Source organism: Sciurus vulgaris, assembly GCF_902686455.1.
Source record: "Sciurus vulgaris genome assembly, chromosome: 11".
Taxonomy (NCBI): domain Eukaryota; kingdom Metazoa; phylum Chordata; class Mammalia; order Rodentia; family Sciuridae; genus Sciurus; species Sciurus vulgaris.
The window spans coordinates 23,038,819-23,056,775 of record NC_136472.1 but is presented as its reverse complement, the minus strand read 5'-3'; the positions used below and the strand labels follow the sequence as shown (position 1 = coordinate 23,056,775).

At 36.6% G+C, this 17,957-nt stretch overlaps 1 pseudogene across 1 annotated transcript; it reads left to right on the top strand.

Moving 5' to 3' along the window:
• The first annotated feature begins 11,580 nt into the window (after positions 1–11,580).
• LOC306639777 (olfactory receptor 4C6-like) lies at positions 11,581–12,434 on the top strand (annotated as a pseudogene). The gene has a single exon. The product of its transcript is annotated as an olfactory receptor 4C6-like (transcript).
• The last annotated feature ends 5,523 nt before the right edge of the window (positions 12,435–17,957 follow it).

Below are 17,957 nucleotides of genomic sequence, written 5' to 3'. Positions count from 1 at the left end.
TTTAGAGATTGAAAGTAAATGAAAAGGCCAAGAAAAACCAGTATTTGGTTCTTTCCCTCAGTGTCAGCCTGAACCCAGTGAACAAGAGGACTTCTCTAAGGATCTTTGCAACTCTGGGTCACACAACCTCCTGATCAGGGATATTGATGAGATCACTGGAGGATGAAAAGCCAATCAGTGCACCTGCTGCAGGGGAGGGTCATTGGAAAAGGAAGACATCCCTGATGCTTCCAAGGGAATCCATCTCTTCAAGGAGACCCTACCCAGGAAGTGAATGGCACTAAAGGAGATAAGAAGCTGCTCTCAAGTTCCCCATGTAGGAACTCAGCTGACTCTTTACAGGACAGGAACAAATCAATTTAACCAGCTTGATCTTAAACATCTAGCACAACAGTTAAAACCAAAACGTAGCCATTCTTGAGCATTTAAAAGAAACAATAGTTAAGTGTAACTTATAAAATACACATGTGTAGCCCACTAGAATAAAGACTGGAAGCTACAAAAGAGAGATTCTTAGGCAATTGTGCCTGATAACTATCAAGAGAAACTGCCAGAGTCAGAAATTTTTAATCAGTTTGAGGCCTACAGGCCTTCCCAAGCTACACAGGTAGGCTTAATTTATGTTTGCTAGTATGATTATCTACTGTAAGTAACTGAAATATAGAGATCTCTGCTAAACACAGGTTATATCAATAAAAGGATATTTTACAAAATCAGATGACGTTAAATAGCTTAGTTATATTTTCTGGTGACATCAATGACATTAAGAGTCAAATGTTGTGTTTACATTCCTGATAACTTAGACAATGTTAAGGTTCCCACATAAAGGCCTTGTCCTCCCGAGCCTTTGTTAGGCCTTGTTATGGGAACAATTTCTCATTTCTTCCACTTCCTGGTGATAGATTATTGACGTCTGACATCTTCATGATATTCATTGATATGTTCCAGATTCTGCAACATTTATTTTGTATTAATCTCATTTCAATACTCATGTCTTTTTGTTTCTCTCTCATAGAAGAACCCACCCCCAGATGATTTTATAACCTACTCTTCCCCAACTAGACTTCTACCATGGACACCTTGATTGACATGGTTTCTAAAAGGGAACTCCAAACTGCTTGTCCCATGCCACCCCCTTTCAGTCAAAGCAGCCAGAGTGGTTGTCACCCCCTTTCCTTATAGCATAAAGAGTTCCTAAAGCAAATGGGGGGAAGGAAGCCAGAATTGGGGACAGGCAGTTAGTGTAGAAATATGGGATCAGGTCAAATGGAGGAAATGGAGGTCATGAAAGCCAATTGCCTCTGGAAGTTGGAGACTGCCCCTGGGAGAATGCAATATCAAGGATCTGCAGAGACCATTGATTATCAGATTACCTGCCCTTATCAAGTACTACAGACAAGGAACTGCTAATTAATGCTCCCTGGGCCCTTATCTAGCTGAATCTCTTTGGCCCTCCCCCCACCCATTTGCTTCTCACGTTTTGCATCTCACCTGTAAGACCAGGCCTAGTCACATAGGCAGGAAGGAGGTATAAGGGGAGAGAGAACTAGAGAACAAAAGAGATCTTAACCTATAGAGAATGTAGGGTGCAATCACTTCTTGGGATTTTAGAACATCAGTGTGGCCCTCTTCTACCAACCAGGAGAGGTCTATGTTATTACCTTTAGATAGAACATGCTTAATATGCTAAATCCTACTATAATATTAGAATTAGCCTGCATACTCTTCCTTGTAATACTTGCAGTTCTTAAATGTTTGTGGTCCATTTTCAACAAAAGAATCACAAGGGTTCAGGTCAATCAAGTCCTCCTGAAGGAATCCCTTGTCCAAATTAATAAAAATGGGGGAAATGTTGGGAGAAATACTAGTTCTTGGCTGGCAGCAGTGAAGGTCTCAAGTGTGTAAGGAAAACATGCAGGGAGGAGCATTATGCCTTGGCTACCTAGGAAAGTAAACAACTGCTCCAATTTGACTCAGTGTTACCAAGGGAACTGGTATAGGAACCTGGTGATCTGATCCCCTGTGGTACATTGTGATTAGGCAAGAAACCTATAAAATGTAGCTGTTCCTGCAATAAGTGAGTTTGTAGGCTGCTTACCACAAGCATGCTTCCACCCAACTCCTGGAGTCTGGGTCTTGACTCTGTGCCCTTACCTCACATATGAGCTAGCCTGGCACAAGAGAAACTACAAGGGGACATTTTTGCACCAGTTCCTCTGCAGTAAGTGGGGACCTACAGGTTTCCTGGGCAGTTATGAAACCTTTGGAACCATCTAGATATGCACCAGAGGAGGATGGGGTGAAATCTTTGTGATCAACCCAATTCTTTGTGCTTCCCACTATATACCATGGAAATGCAAGGGCAGACAAAACTGCTGCCTGCAATAGAGAGGGATCCAGCTATCCCCAGATGGTCTGCTGGTTCACAGGACTGTAGTTAAACATCTTGAATTGCCTATGTTCATACCACATAAGAGGAAATTGAGGTGAAGATTAGACATATAGGATACAGTGACTGAACTTTGAAGTTTATTGAAACAACATCCTGATCCTGGAAAAAACAAATATAGAAGAACCACTTCAATGATGAACACAGTGTTAGGATATTGTCTTCCCCTGCCCGACTCCAACCAAAATCCTTTCAAGGACTTCTTGAATAAGACCTCTAAAGCTCAAGAAATAAGAGAAAGAATTAATAAATTCAATGTCATCAAATTTGAAAACCACTGCACAGCAAAAGAAAAAGGATAACTGAGAATGAGAGAAAATCTTTCCTAGATTCTCCTCTGACAGAAGACTTATCAAGAATATTAAACAACTCGCAAAGCTTAACATTAAAAAAAAAAAAAAAAAAAAAAAAAAAAACAAAAAAAAAAAAAACAAGTAACCCAAACACTACATAGGAAAATAAACCTAATTGGCACTTTTGAACAGAAATATCTATATGAAAAATTGTTGAACAGGTTTAGTAAATAGGAAAGTGCCCATGAAAACTGTAGTGAGATTTCATTTCACTTCAGTTAAAATGGCAAGCATGAAGAATACAAGCAACATATGCTAGCAAGGATGCAAGGAAAAAAATAACTCTAGTACACTCCTGGTGGGAATGTAAATTAGTGCAGCCACTATGGAAATCATTGTGGAGGTCCCTCAAAAAGTTAAAGATAGATATTTCTTAAGATTCAATTATGCCACTGCTTAGTATTTATTCAAAAGAATTAAATCAGTTTATTTTAGAGATACATGCATATCCATGTTTATTGTAGCACAATTCACAATGACCAACATATGAAATCAGATTATATGTCCATCAATGGATGGATGAGAAAAATAAATGGGGAATATGTACACAGTGGAGTTCTATTCATTCTTAAAGAAGGACAAAATTGTGTCATTTGCAGGAAAAGGGAAAAAAGTAGAGATCATAATTTCGAGAAAAACAGAGTCAGAGAGAAATGAATAATGTTTTTTTTTTTTTTTCCAGATCCGGAAGATAAAAGAAAAAAAAAATCAAATAAACAAACATAATAGTCCTGCATGGATATGGATAGAAGACCAGTAGAGCAGAGAAAGGGGATGGGGTGGTAGAAACAGGGAAGAAGAGGTATAGGGGAATTATATGTTTCAAAATTTTTATGTACACAGATCCCTCCTATTATGTATAATTAGTATGCATAAATAAGAATAAGTAAGGGTAACCTTATAGTTAAACATAAAAGCAACAACAATGAAAATAAAGTATCTTTGAGAGTCATTGGAAGCCAAGCCAACTACATGGACCATCTAATAAATGATGCAGCATGATGAGGACTGAATTAAAATAAGAGTGAAACAAATGGTACTAAGGAACTGCAGAGGGACCATTTTAACATAAACAAGCTCTGCAGAGAACCACAGTGAAGGTTGCTGTACCTGACAGGGAGAGGGATGCCTGAAGAAGAGCAGGAAGCATCTTTCTGTACTCTGACGGGGACATTGAACACGAACATCAGTGACTGCACTGTATTGAAAATTCTAAATCTCCATTAATAAATCGCTACGTGAGACACTGGCTCAGGAATTTTGTATTACAATCTTCAGCTTAATGGTTTATTTTTATGTTGAACTGAATGTAAACTAGCATTCCTGCAAAAAAAAAAAAAAAAAAAAAAAAATGACGGGTTCTGCACATCCTGGAGTTAACCCTGATTTTACAGATGATAATGTTGTGATAAATTAATGTCTCTCCTCACTTCCTTCATAATAACAAAACTCTTTTTTCTGAGAAACTGATATGATCATGCTAAAATTATATGGGTATATGCCTGCGTTTGAATAACAGACTTGTTAGCAAAACAATATGAGAACAACAATGAGTACTAAGAGAGTTGTATACTGAGTCAAACCCTGGTGTAAAACGTTTTCTATAGACTGAGTAATAAAGAATCCCAAAGAACAGACAAATTGTTCAGATGTTGAGCCATCTCTCTCTCTCTCTGGAAACTTACTAGTAATTTTGTGATTAACTACATGATGATAATGTATTTTGTAATCACTGGAATGCTGGGTAAATTTTGGAAGAGCAATGTTTATTCTTTTTCTGAGTTTGTTATAGATCTTTGACTGTGGCTCCCTTGGTGTTGAAATTTGTCTTTTCTGAGATGAAATATTTTTAAAAACTACATTAATTTTTCCACAACTGAGCAAGTGTATTTCTTACATTAGCTTCCCTATTCCATTTCCAAATTATTTTCACTATTACCCAGCTTGGTTTCTCTCACAGAAACAGAAAAGAAAGCATTAAGCAAGCAGTGCAAAGAACAAAGTGGAAGATGCTTGGCAGTTTGGAGCTAGAACCAGGGTTCCATAACGTGTTGAAGTTTTGTTGCCGAGTGATATTTTAAAAATATCACCCTGAGCAGGTGTGAGACACATGTTAGGGAATTATTCTGTATCAGGACATACATGTAAAATCTAAAAAACCCTCACAATTATATACACATTGTAAGTGTTGTTTTGCTTCTGGGCTTTAATTTTTCCTATGAATCACATCAGTTCTGAATTTTGTTTTGGGTGCAAATACACATAAAATGTGTAGAATACAATGCTTGCAGACTATGAATAACCATGAAATTGTTATGAATCCTCCTGAAAGGGTTTGAGGAAATATGTCCACTTTTTTCCTTAAGTTTCATTCTCAATGCTGTGTTCTCTAACATCAAACAGACCTTAACATCTTCTTTTCAAATATTTGTATTTCAAAAATATTCATAGAACTAGAAAAAAATTACTAAAATTCATTTAGAAGAACAAAAACCCAGAATACCCATACAATCTTGGCCGAACAGAGCAATGCGAAAGCTGGGTATATTGACTTGTGCCTCTAATCCAAGCAGCTTGGGAGGCTGAGAAAGGAGGATCACAAATTCAAAGCCAACCACAGAAACTTAGCAAGGCTCTAAGCAATTTAGTGAGAAAAAAATAATAAAATGTGGTTGAGTGGTTAAGTGCCTTGGGTTCAACTCCATGCACCAAAACAACAAAACGAAACAAAGCAAAACACAAAAAAGCAATGCTGGAGGCATTGTAGTACCTGATCTCAAATTATGCTGTAGAGGTATAGAAAAAAAAAAAAAAAAAAAAAAGCATGGTATTGCATCAAAACAAACGTGGTGAAGACCAGAGAATTAAATAGAAGGCACAGAGACAAACCCACATAGACACAGTTATCTCATACTTGAAGTACATGCCAAAAATATATATTGGAGAGAAGATAGCCTCTGAAACCAATGGACATGGGAGAACTGAATATTTATAGTTAGAAGAATGAAACTATATCCCTAACTCTCACCCTGTACAAAAGTCAAATCTAAGTGGATTAAAGACCTAGACTAGAAACTTTGCATCTGCTAGAAGAAAACATAGACTCTATGCTCTAACATATTGTCTCAGAAAGCAACTTCCTAAACTAGACTGCCAAAGAGAAGAAATCAAGAATCAATAAGAGAAATGGCATCAAATTAAAAACCTTCCATACAATAAAAGTTTGATAAATACCATGAAGACTGAGCCTATACAATGGGAGAAAATCTGTGCCAGCCACTCCTGTGACAAGAGATTAATAATCAGAATATATAAAAATTTTAAAAATTGCTTAAAATACACAACACACACACACACAAACCTGCACATACACAAACCCAATCAACAAATGGGCAGAAGAACTAAACAGACATTTCTTAAAAGAATAAACACAAATGGCCAAATACTATATGAAAAAATGTTCAGTATATCAAGCATTCAGTGAATGCAAATCAAACTGACAGAGATTTCATTTCCAGCCAATCAGGAAGACAATCATCAAGAATGTAAATAATAATAAATGCTGTTGAAAAACAGTACAATAATTCATATGTTGTTGGTGGGACTGTAAATTAATACAAACCCTCTGGAAAGCAGTATGGAGATTCCTCAAAAAACTCAGAATGGGACCACCACGTGATCCACCTATTCCATTCCTTAGTAATTGTTCAAAAACATCAATGTTTAAGCAGCACGATTCACAGTAGCCAAATTATGGCACAGCTGAGGTAACCATCAACAGATGAATGGATAATAAAATGGGCCATATACACAATGAATTTTACTCAACCAAACAGAAGGATGGAAGTATGGCATTTGTTGCTAAATAGATGGAAATGGAGAATATCATGCTAGGGAAAAAAGCTTGACTCTGAAAATCAAGTGTGAGATGTTTTCTCTAATATTTAAAAGCAAGAGCAACTTATGGGAAAAAGTTGGGGGGGTGGATAACATAAAGTCAAGGAAGATCAGAAGGAGATTGAGGGGGAGAAAAGCATGAAGGGAAAGGGAAGGAAAGGCAGAATGAATCTGATGAAATGACACTACTGCATATATAGACATACCACAGTGATTTCCACCTTTATATCTATCTCCAAATTAAAAATACATAGACGAGTGAAAGGTAGACCAATGGAGTAGAAGAAGGAGAATATGGGAAGGGAGAAGGGAAGGGAAATGGGGACACTGGGGACTGAAATGGAGTAAACTAGCTTTCACTATTCATGATTATGTCAACATGAACTCAACTGTTATGTACAACTGTAACACACCAACAGAAGTGAAAAAGAAGAAAAAGGAAAAGTGAAAATTTAATCTCTACTACTTGTGATTTTAGTTTTAAAATCATGGAATCTCAAATCAACTTCTGAGAGTACTTTTAGATTGACCCATAAGTCTCTCCATATGCATATGTGTTCTTCTATAATAGGCACTCTTTACCACCCCCGTTCCAAAGCAATAATCATCATCCTATGAATAAACACTGCCCTCTTTCAGATCTCAGGTCTTTTTAAATTTCAGATCTTGGATTTAATAGGTACACAGGCATTACACAAAGGTACACTGTTCCATCCCAGTGTATTCAGTGTTCTATTCCAGAACAGGAAGAAAAAATCTTCAAACAGAAATACAGATATTTAAAAAGAAAGAAAGAAAAAAAAATATTCCTTGGGGACATAGAGATTTACAAACACTTGAGGAAATGTAAAACAACACAAAATTTGTCATGGAAAGTCATGCTAATGGAAAAATTCCAAGTTCCATGGGCTTTTGTGAGGTAGCTGTATGGATTTGTGATCTCTCAGGGAAACCTCTTCATATTCTAGTGGAAATCAAGAGGAGGCTTTGCTTCTTCATTTTTTCCGGAGATGTTGAAGCCAGCACTAAAAGCGTAGTGATAACACTGTCCCTTTTGACTGCTAGGGATGCTCTTCCTCTTCCACTTAGATGCAGAAGGAAGAGTTGGAAACACCCTTCACATTTTTGGCACCATTGAATTGAATTTCTCTTCATTCAGGATAGGAAGTTATCATCACCAGGATTCTCAAAAAACTGACATGCTGTAAGATTCTTACTTCACAGATTTGCATTTTCAATGGGGATTTCAAACTGTGATTCAGGGTTAGAAAGTGTGGGTGTTGTGGCCAGGTATCATGTTTAATGCAGTGGATGGGCCTGTCAAGACTGTGTGCACTTGAGCTAACTTACTAATCTTTCTGGCTCTCAGACTCCTCATCTTTAATGGGAACTGCATTTCCAAGTTTAAAGAATGTGTGTGCTTATAACACAATACACAGAGGCCGACAGAACAGCACTTGATCCCTAAAAGTTACCCAATGGAAAAAAAACTCTCACAACAGCAGCTATTTTAAAAGAAGCAAATCTTTGTCCCGGTGGGGTGGTGTGGTTAGAAGAATCTATTTCTTCAAAAGTAATGAAATTAGAGTTTTATTTAGATTTTCATCTTCAAGTTAAACCCAAGTGACTTAGAAATGATACAAGTGCACATTTTTTGTCCTAGCTTTCCAAGAGCATGTTATTTGATCTTTCTAAACACACTTTCATTGATCCTTTATCTTCTAATATTTTCTCTGTCCTTATATTTCAGACTGAAATATGGAATTTTCAGAGGCCCTATAAAGGATACTGATATGTGGGTGTTGGAAATTCAAGCTTTCTCTACCACACTTTTCACAGTTATTGATGTAGGATGTGGTATTTATTATTTCCACAACCACAAACTGGCAAATGGAAATCGTAGGACTCTAAGGAAAAAAAGAGGTACTAAAATCACAGATTAGAGTCCTCTGATTTATCTCTGTCCATTTAACTTTCCTTAAGTGCATTTGATATCACAAGTAGCATTAGGTTCCTGCCTGAGAATTGTTTAGGAAAGATCACAGTTGGTGGAATTTTAAACTTTTTGATGTTAGCTGCTGTTTCTTGGTCTTTCCCTTAAAATACTAAGATGAGGAAAAAGGCAGGTTCATACATCCATTGAGAAGAAAAGGTGGAAACAGAAAGACGGATTTCTTTTTCCAAAATCCAGAAATATTGAGTATAAACATTGAGACATTGAGGGAAATCAACAGAGCTACATTGAAAGGACAGGAAAGGTACTAAAATCTGAAAGGAACCTAATTTCCTAGTAGTTATGAAAAAGACAAATGAGAAATAAACCTTTTATAGGTAAATAATAGTCTTGAGTTTAAAAATATGGTGAATTGAATAAGTTCGCAGGTAGGGCAATCACAAAAATTTAAAATTATTAAGATATTAAGATTTTAAATTATTCTTTTAATTTGTAAAAATGTGTATTTAGAAATCATTTATTTTGAATACAAATGAAATTGTAAATGATACACACACACATATATATATATATACATATACATATAAATACATCTGAACTTTACTACTTGAATTAGAGTTACAAAGCACTACTCACGTTATGAAGTTACTCCTAATCCCTGTTTTAGGTTTGACTGTCGTATGTGCTTCAACTTGAAACAGAAGTTCTGTTACTTTTTGAAGAATGGTGGTAGAATGGGTTTTGATTAAAATGAATAAGAAGGAAACAATGGGCAATGTGGGCAGTGGAGCACAGGTAGGTGAACTTGTCAAGGTCACTGCCCTAGGAGATGGCCTACCACCCGCAGTTCATGCTGCCATGGGGCACTGAGCAATCTCCGGAAGACCCAGCCTAATCAAGGGCATGGCTTTTGAGAAGAGAAAGGTCATCAGCTATTCAAGGAGAAAGATGAACAGAATGTAATAGAATGTGAATTTACAATTCATATCAAAACACATGCATAAAGGATGGGGAGTGATGGGCCATGGTATAGCTGTTCATACAATGTTTACAAAAAAAGTTCATAATAGTTTAACATTTAAATGTATGATTCTTTTAAATATTAGCATGTTAGTTTCACTTTTGCAAACAAATTTTCTTCAAACCTCATGTACTTTCTAAACTATTTAATTAATTAATTATTTTTTACACCCTGAATTTTGATTTGTTGTACACAAATGGGGTACATCATTTCATTTCTATGACTCTACACAATGTACAGTCATACCATTTGTGTAATCATTCATGTATGTCTGTCTCATTCCATGATTTTTCACACCCCCTCCCTCTTATTTCCTTTCTGAACTGTTTAAAGGAAGACTCTGGTGCTGTGTTTTTAAATTTATGTGCAATTTTAAATAATATTCAAATGGTAAACAATTTGCATTGTAAATTTAAAACCTATAATTTTTTATTTATATCTGTACAAATGGGGGAAAGTATTAGAAATTTTCTTCTGTGCTAGGCACAAAGGGCATACACCTGTAATCCAGAGGCTCAAGAGAGTGAGGCAGAAGGATCACAAATTTAAGAATAGTGTGGGCAACTTAGGAAGACCTTGTCTCAAAATAAATGAATAAATAAATAAATAGGACAGAGGATGTATCTCAGTGGTAAAGTGTTCCTGGGTTCAATTCCTAGTAGCTAACACACACATATCATTCTGAAAAATGCTTTACCTTTTCTATCCTCACATTATTAATTCTTTCATTATTCATAGCATTATGTGAAATTAGTGTGTAATAGTCTAATTTGCAAAAACAGCTCAGTCTTATTGAGTATTTTAGATAAATTTACTGTTTCATATGATAGTGCATTATCTTCTGTAATAAAGGTTTTCCATGCCATTTCAATCTTAGAATAAATTTTTAAGATTGGGGTTACTAGTACAAGTTTATGATTCTGAAAGTATTTACCAACCTTGTTTTGAAAATGATTACATGAATGAACCAGTTTCATTGTGATATTAGTAGGTATAACTCATAAACAGCTTGATTTTTAAGACACATATTTTATTCTTATGCCAATCCAATTTCCAGTTTATTTGTGTTTGTTGATGCTGCTTAAAAACAATGCCAACATTGATTATTTCCATTTTCTTTTGATTCATTCCTAGTAGAACTGTTCATAATGACTGTGCTCTTGATTTTGTGTGTCAGGCAGCTGGGCCACTTGTACTATTGCTATTGTCCAGTAGAGGAGAGAGGAGCAGGGTGGTTTGTTTGAGGATACTTGACTATTTCATGATGAAGTTGAAACTGTTAGCATTTTGGTAGTCAAAATGAACAATTTTTTATTGAATTTTTATTTTTAAAAAATTCAGATCAGGAAAAACCTTGCTCAGAGTGTGTAGAAACTTCCTGAATACCTCTCACTCATTATCTCCTAATATTATCCTCTTATGTTATCAAAGATACATCTCTCAAGATGATGAAATAAACATGGATATGTTAATCTTAATTAATTATAAATAATTTCAAATAACCTTATTTTATTTATATTTAAGTGATTTTTTTTCAGCTGCTGTATTTGTTCTGATGTAGGAGCCTTCATGGTAACTGACTGAATTTAAGACAATTACTTTTTAAAGGTCTGAAATCATGAACCAGGAGCACACAATGTTCTCCACTGCCAAATTTTGATACTAATTTTAGGTATTTTTTTATTTGATTAATGTAAGAGTTGGTTTGTTTAGATTTGATGCATGTTTCAATTATTTCAATTCCAGAATGATACTGCTTTTAGAGCACCTCAGATAAAATAGGGAGAGGGTATATAAGACAACATGCCAAAAATGTCCCGCACACCTAGTGGTTGCTAATTAAAAATGATAGTCCTTCTGCAGATTTTCCAGTGCAGAGTGACATGCTGTCCTCAGCTCACATTCAATGGAGAATCCAAACAACGTGACTGAATTCATCCTTTTGGGCATTACAAAGAATCCAGAGCTGAGGAGAATGCTCTCTGTTTTGTTTCTAATCATGTATGTGGTCACAGTACTGGGAAACCTACTCATCGTGGTGACCATAAGTGCAGTCAGAGTCTCAAGTCTCCCATGTACTTTTTCCTTGCTTCCTTATCTCTCATGGATGTCACCTACTCTTCTGTCATTGCCCCCAAGTTGATCGTGGACTCCCTCTCCGAGAACACTGCCATCTCCCTCCAGGGCTGCATGACCCAGCTCTTCGCAGAGCATTTCTTTGGAGGTGTGGGGATCATCCTGCTCACCGTGATGGCCTGTGACCGCTACGTGGCCATCTGCAAGCCCCTGCACTACAGCAGCATCATGAGTCCTCGAGTGTGCTGCCTGATGGTGGGAGGGGCCTGGGTGGGCGGATCCATGCACGCAACAATACAGCTTCTCTTCATGTACAGAATACCCTTCTGTGGCCCCAATGTCATTGATCACTTTATGTGTGACTTGTTTCCACTGTTGGAACTGGCCTGCATGGACACTCATGTCCTGGGTGTCTTCGTCATCCTCAATAGTGGGGGGATGTGTGTGACCATCTTCCTCATCCTGCTGGCCTCCTACGTGGTCATCCTCTGCTCCCTGAGGTCTTACAGCTCTGAAGGGAGGCACAAAGCCCTCTCCACGTGTATCTCCCACCTCACGGTGGTGGTGTTGTTCTTTGTGCCATGTATTTTCTTGTATGTGAGGCCTGTGGTCACCTACCCCATAGACAAGGCGATGGCTGTGTCCTTTACCATTGTTGAACCAATGTTAAATCCCTTATGTTAGTGCAAGAAACAGACAACTATTGAAAATGAAAATAAAAACTCATAGAGCCATCACAAGATTGGCTAATTGTAATGCAGTAGTGCAAAGGTGACTGGGCAGCTCTATGGAGGTAGGCCAGGGGCTTTCTGAGGGAAATATGTAAGCTGAAATCTGAATGATGAGAAGAACCATCCTCAGACATATCCATGGGAAGAGAAAATGTTATGCAGAGAGGTCCCTGAAGTGAAGAGTGTGCACTGAGTTGGGGTGGGGCTGTGGTACCAGGTGAGAGAGGAAAGGTAGGCCAGGCCCTGGGAGACAATGGTATTAGGTTTTTGCTTTTTTAACTTTTTAAATTTGGTCTAATTTGTATTCCTGAATTAAAACAGAGCACTGGCATCAAAAAGACTCTACTACTTTGAAACTAGCAGTGTTGATAAAGAAAATGACAGAAAAAAATCAGTATTTATGCCTACAATACTCAGTAGGCATTTTATTAGTGTTAATGTGGAAGGGGAAACTTGAAAACAAGTGATCTATTATCTGAAAAAAATCTTCCCATGACCCCGCGTCATGATCTACCCCGTGTCCTCTGGAGCAAAACTCAAGAGATCTCTATAGTGCTTGTCTCTCATTTCTTTCCTATTTACCTACAAGTGCTTTTCAATCATGCTTCATTATCTAATCCTTTCTGAAAATCTGTGTGGAAAAATATCAAATGACCCCTATGTCATTAAACTGAATAACCATTGCTCATCTCTCACCCTATGAAATAAAATCCATTTGCAATTTTTAAATGAGTTTTTCTGACATACTCTCTTAACAAGACTAAAATTCTCAAACTAATATCTCCAGCCTAGAATTATTTTTCAATGCTATGATGTGGAAATCCAAATTTCTCCATGGCTTTATCCCTGGAATAGATAATTTCTCAAAATGAATAAGTCCAAGGTTGTACTCCTGGATCTACACTTATCCCCAAGTCTATTCTACCTACAACATTTTCTGTCAATTAATGACACATTTGGTTGATCTGTGTCACATCTAATATCCAGTCTATCAGGGAATCCTCTGGAATCAACTTGCAACATATACACCAAATTCAACCACTTCCAATCACTTTTAGAGCTATCTTTGAGAAACTCAGAACCTATGCTTACTAGAATGAAGAGTGAGAAATTTTTGATCAGGTCTGAACTGATCAAAATGGCACCCCAACCAATAGCAGGTTACAGGGAAGGGTCACTGACAAAACTATGACAGAAAGAGTACCAGAGGGGCAATCAGTCTGGATTCTGCTGAACCCTAAACTACATAGAACTGTGTGGGAAATACTCCACTTTTCCATTCATACATGAAGAACTGTGTCAGGAAACAATCTTGTTGGGGATCCCTAAGCCTTCATCGTAAGAAAACAATCCTGTTCATCTCTTCTGGAGATAACAGCAAATAATATCATGGAGAAATGAGCCTTTATGAAGACACTGGAACAATTTATACAATGAAACTACTGCAAGCCTAAGTCTGCAAACATTGCTTCCCAACAGAGGGAAGAGAACAAAGCCCAATCTGTTGCCCAGGAGCACAATGCTCCTCCTAAATCATGAAGACTCCCAAGTGCATACAAAGGGCCCTTTCCATGTCTGACTAGACTCAGTCTGCTTGCTGCTTAGGGGATGCTCTGACACCAACCTCTCTTCAATACAAGGGTGCCCATGGGTTTCCAGATCAGTCACTGAATTTTTAGAACCACCTGAATCCTCCTCTTATATCAACTTGAGTTCACAGTAATTCTTCCTGCTCACCAAGAAATCCTTGTGAGAAAAAACAGAACTGTTCCCTGTGCCAGTGTGTTTGCTATAAGTCTAAAGCCTGCAAAAAGCAATGCCCAGCAAGAATAAGAGAGATAGACCTGATCTACTATCCATGTACATAGGCTAGTCCTAACAAACTAAAGGAGTCAGAATGCATTCAAAGTAAAACCAACACATACATCACAGAGTATTCCACTAGGTAGATGACATTGTTGTACCAGCTCCTCTGCAATAATTGAGGACTCACAGGTTCCCAGGGAAGCCATGGAACTTTTGGAGTCATCTAGACCTGTACAAGAGGAAGGTTAGGTGAAGTCTTTTGATCAACACAGTTATTGGTGCTTCACACTGTACACCAAGGAAATGCAAGAGCAAATAAATCTTCTACCTGCACCAAAGAGGGACCCAGCTATAAGTCTACTGGCTGATAGGGCTACTACTAAAATTCTAAAATTGCTTATGTTCAATCCAGATGAGAGGAAGTTGAGGAGAATATTAGATATATAGTCTACAGAGGCTGAGTTTTGCAAATTTGTAAGCAAGACCCTGATCCTGGATAAAACAAATGCAGAACCACCCACATCAATGCTGAACCCAGTGATTGGGACGCTGCCTCCCCTTTCCCTCCAGAGCCATTCAAAGGGTGTGTTGCCAAGTCTCAGATACATTGGTCATGCCTCTGATAATTAGCTCATTTCAACTCTGGAAGAACCTGGAAGAATATAGTTAAACACCTTGGCAAGGAGAACTTTCAGTAATTTTTAAACATGTTCTTGATTTTGCCTGTTATAGTCATACTTCACTGAATGGATTTATTTTTATGACTAGATTAGCTATTTTACTTCACCTGTATACTGAATTTTGTAGTATTAAATGATTGCAATTTTTACTTTAATTAAATTATAAGCATATCAGTCAAATATTAGAAAATAGCTGATACTGATGAAAAAAATTTTACCTTATTTGTGTTTAATAACTTTAGAAAAATGTTACCACATAATCTTATGTCTGCATATTTAGAAGCCAGGTTAAGAAAAGGTAAGATAACCATTGCTGTTGAAGGCAGAGATATTAAATGGCTTGTCCAGGGTGATATGACTAACTAGAAAATTTGTACTAGAACCTGCATCTTAAGTTTTATGTTCAGATGAAAACTGGAGAAATGTGGGAGCATCTTATTTTTAGCAATAATTAAATATAAATGTGTGTGGAAAAATAATTTTATGTGAAATGCTTAATCTCAAAGACAGTTATTAACTTTATAAGTAAATATTTCAAACTATGATTCTGTAAGAAAATATTAGTATTTAGGCATTATAACACTGTAAAGTTTGATGCCGATTCTGACTAAACCAAGGGAATTAAAAATAAAATAATCATAGGCCTCGAGGAAAGTTTGATGTCGATTCTGACTAAACCAAGGGAATTCAAAATTTAAAAAAAGTCATAAGCCTCTAGGAAAGAGAGGCCTTGAGTCAAACAGACTAAAGACCTAGAACATTTATTCAGAAAAATAATAACAAATTTTTTTTTCAGCTGATCTCAGAAAGGATATGGACATACCATTATTGGAGGCATATAGAAGTTCAAATAGGAGAAGAAAACAACTTCTCCATGACATAGAATAGTTAAAATGCCAAGAATTTAGAAGAAAGAAAGAATTCTAAAAGCTTCAAGAGATAAATACAAAATCTTAGAGAGGCAAACCCAGCAGACAAGTAATAGCTTTCTCAGAAGAAGATCCAAAGAACAAGAGGACATGGATTGATGTACTCCAAACCTCAACAGAAAGGAAAAGTCAATTTAGAAAACTATACCCAGCAAAGCTCTCCTTCTGAATTGAATGAAAGAGAAAGATGAGCACAAACTGAAAGAATTCATGACCATTAAGCCAGCATATCAGAAGATTCTAAAAGAATTCTATACACAGAAGAAGAAGATAAAAATCACTGAGAGAACATGGGAAGAATAAACCATATTAGAAACATAGATAAGTAAATGAGAACTAGGAGTAATTAAAAAATTAGAAATAAAACAAAATGATAATAAATAACACATACCTCTCCATAATAACAATGGAAATGAATGATCTTAATTAGCCAATTAAAATATATAGACTAGCAGATTATATTGAAATACAAGACTCAATTTTGTATCTTGTCTCCAATAAACACATTTCACAGGCAAACATATGTACGGACTCAAAGTGAAAGGATGGAAAATGATATTTCATGCAAATGGAATCTAAAAGCTAGAAGTGTATGCTCTAATATCCAAAGAAATAGACTTCAAGACAAAAGTATTCACAAGAGACAAAAAGGTCATTACATATAAGGAAATGATATAATCCAAAAAAGATTATGCTTCAAATATTGAGGAACCAAATTTCATTAAATAAACCTTATTGAATATTAAGGAACTGATAGACTCTCAATTCAATAATAATAGGGGATATCACTGCATCTCTCTCATGACAGTAAATCAGCAGAGCCCTGTTATATTTAAACTGTGCTATAGATAAATTGGACTGAACAAACATCTACAGAATATTTTACCCCCTAACAACTGAATGTATTTTTTTCAGCTACCCATGGAACTTACTCCACAATTTATCTTACACTAGATGATAAAACAAGCCTTAGCAAATTGCAAAAAAAAAAATATATATATATATATTGAGATAATTTCTTTGATTTTTCATAGTATAATTGAATGACATTAGAAAAATAATAAAAATAACTACTAGAACTATGAAAACACATAGAAATTGAACAACATAATTTGGAATGATGAATGGGTCATTGAAGAAATTAAGAGAAAATTTTAAAAATACTCAGAATTAAACAAAATTGGAAACAAAACATCCAGATCTCTGGAATACAACAAAGACAATGCTAATAAGGAAAAGAAGGAAGTTTAGAGTTGTGAGTGCCTACATTAGACAGATAGAGAGGAGAGAGAAAGAGAGAGGGAACTCTCAAATCAGAAACCTAAATTATATATCTTAATGTCTTAGGAAATAAAATAACAAAGCAATTCTGAAACTAGTATAAGGTAAAAAGTAATAAGCACTGGGACTGAAATGAATGAAATACAAATTAAAGAATAATAAAAAGGATCAAGGCAACATAAATTAGCTTGAAAAAGTAAAGAAGATTCATAAACCAGTAGCTAAAGTTAAAAGAAAGACCGAATACCGAGAACCGCTGCTGTTTGCCGATGGGCTGCTTCAAACAGCATCGGTTATGGAGGAAAACCGGGGCTTCTTTGCCTGGCTTGCTCCAAGCGGTTCAGTGCAGCTTCTTGCTCTTTTCACTTACCTAAAACCACCACTTCTTGTGCTTACGGCCCGACCAGCAGAACAGAAGACACTTACACTTCAAAAGTTCATCAAGCAGCTTCCCCTTTATTCAAATAACACCCTCAATATATAAGCAGTCTTATGCATAAGCAATTGTAACCAGATATGTCCACTCAATCCTGTTAAAGGTCAAGCGATCACTCCCCTGAGCATACACGTAAAGTATATCTGTCCACGCGCTGGGCGGCTGAACTGATTATCATGCAGCCAATTGTAAACGCTTTCTGCCATTCTCCATGCATAATCAGGACGCTGTTTGCTCTCTGCCAGTGCCATCTTTAGATGCACGTGGCATAACCCTGGGCCTTGGGTTTCGCCCACCACAATTACCCCTTTGTGTTTATAAAAGGGACTGTGCCTGTCTTAGGT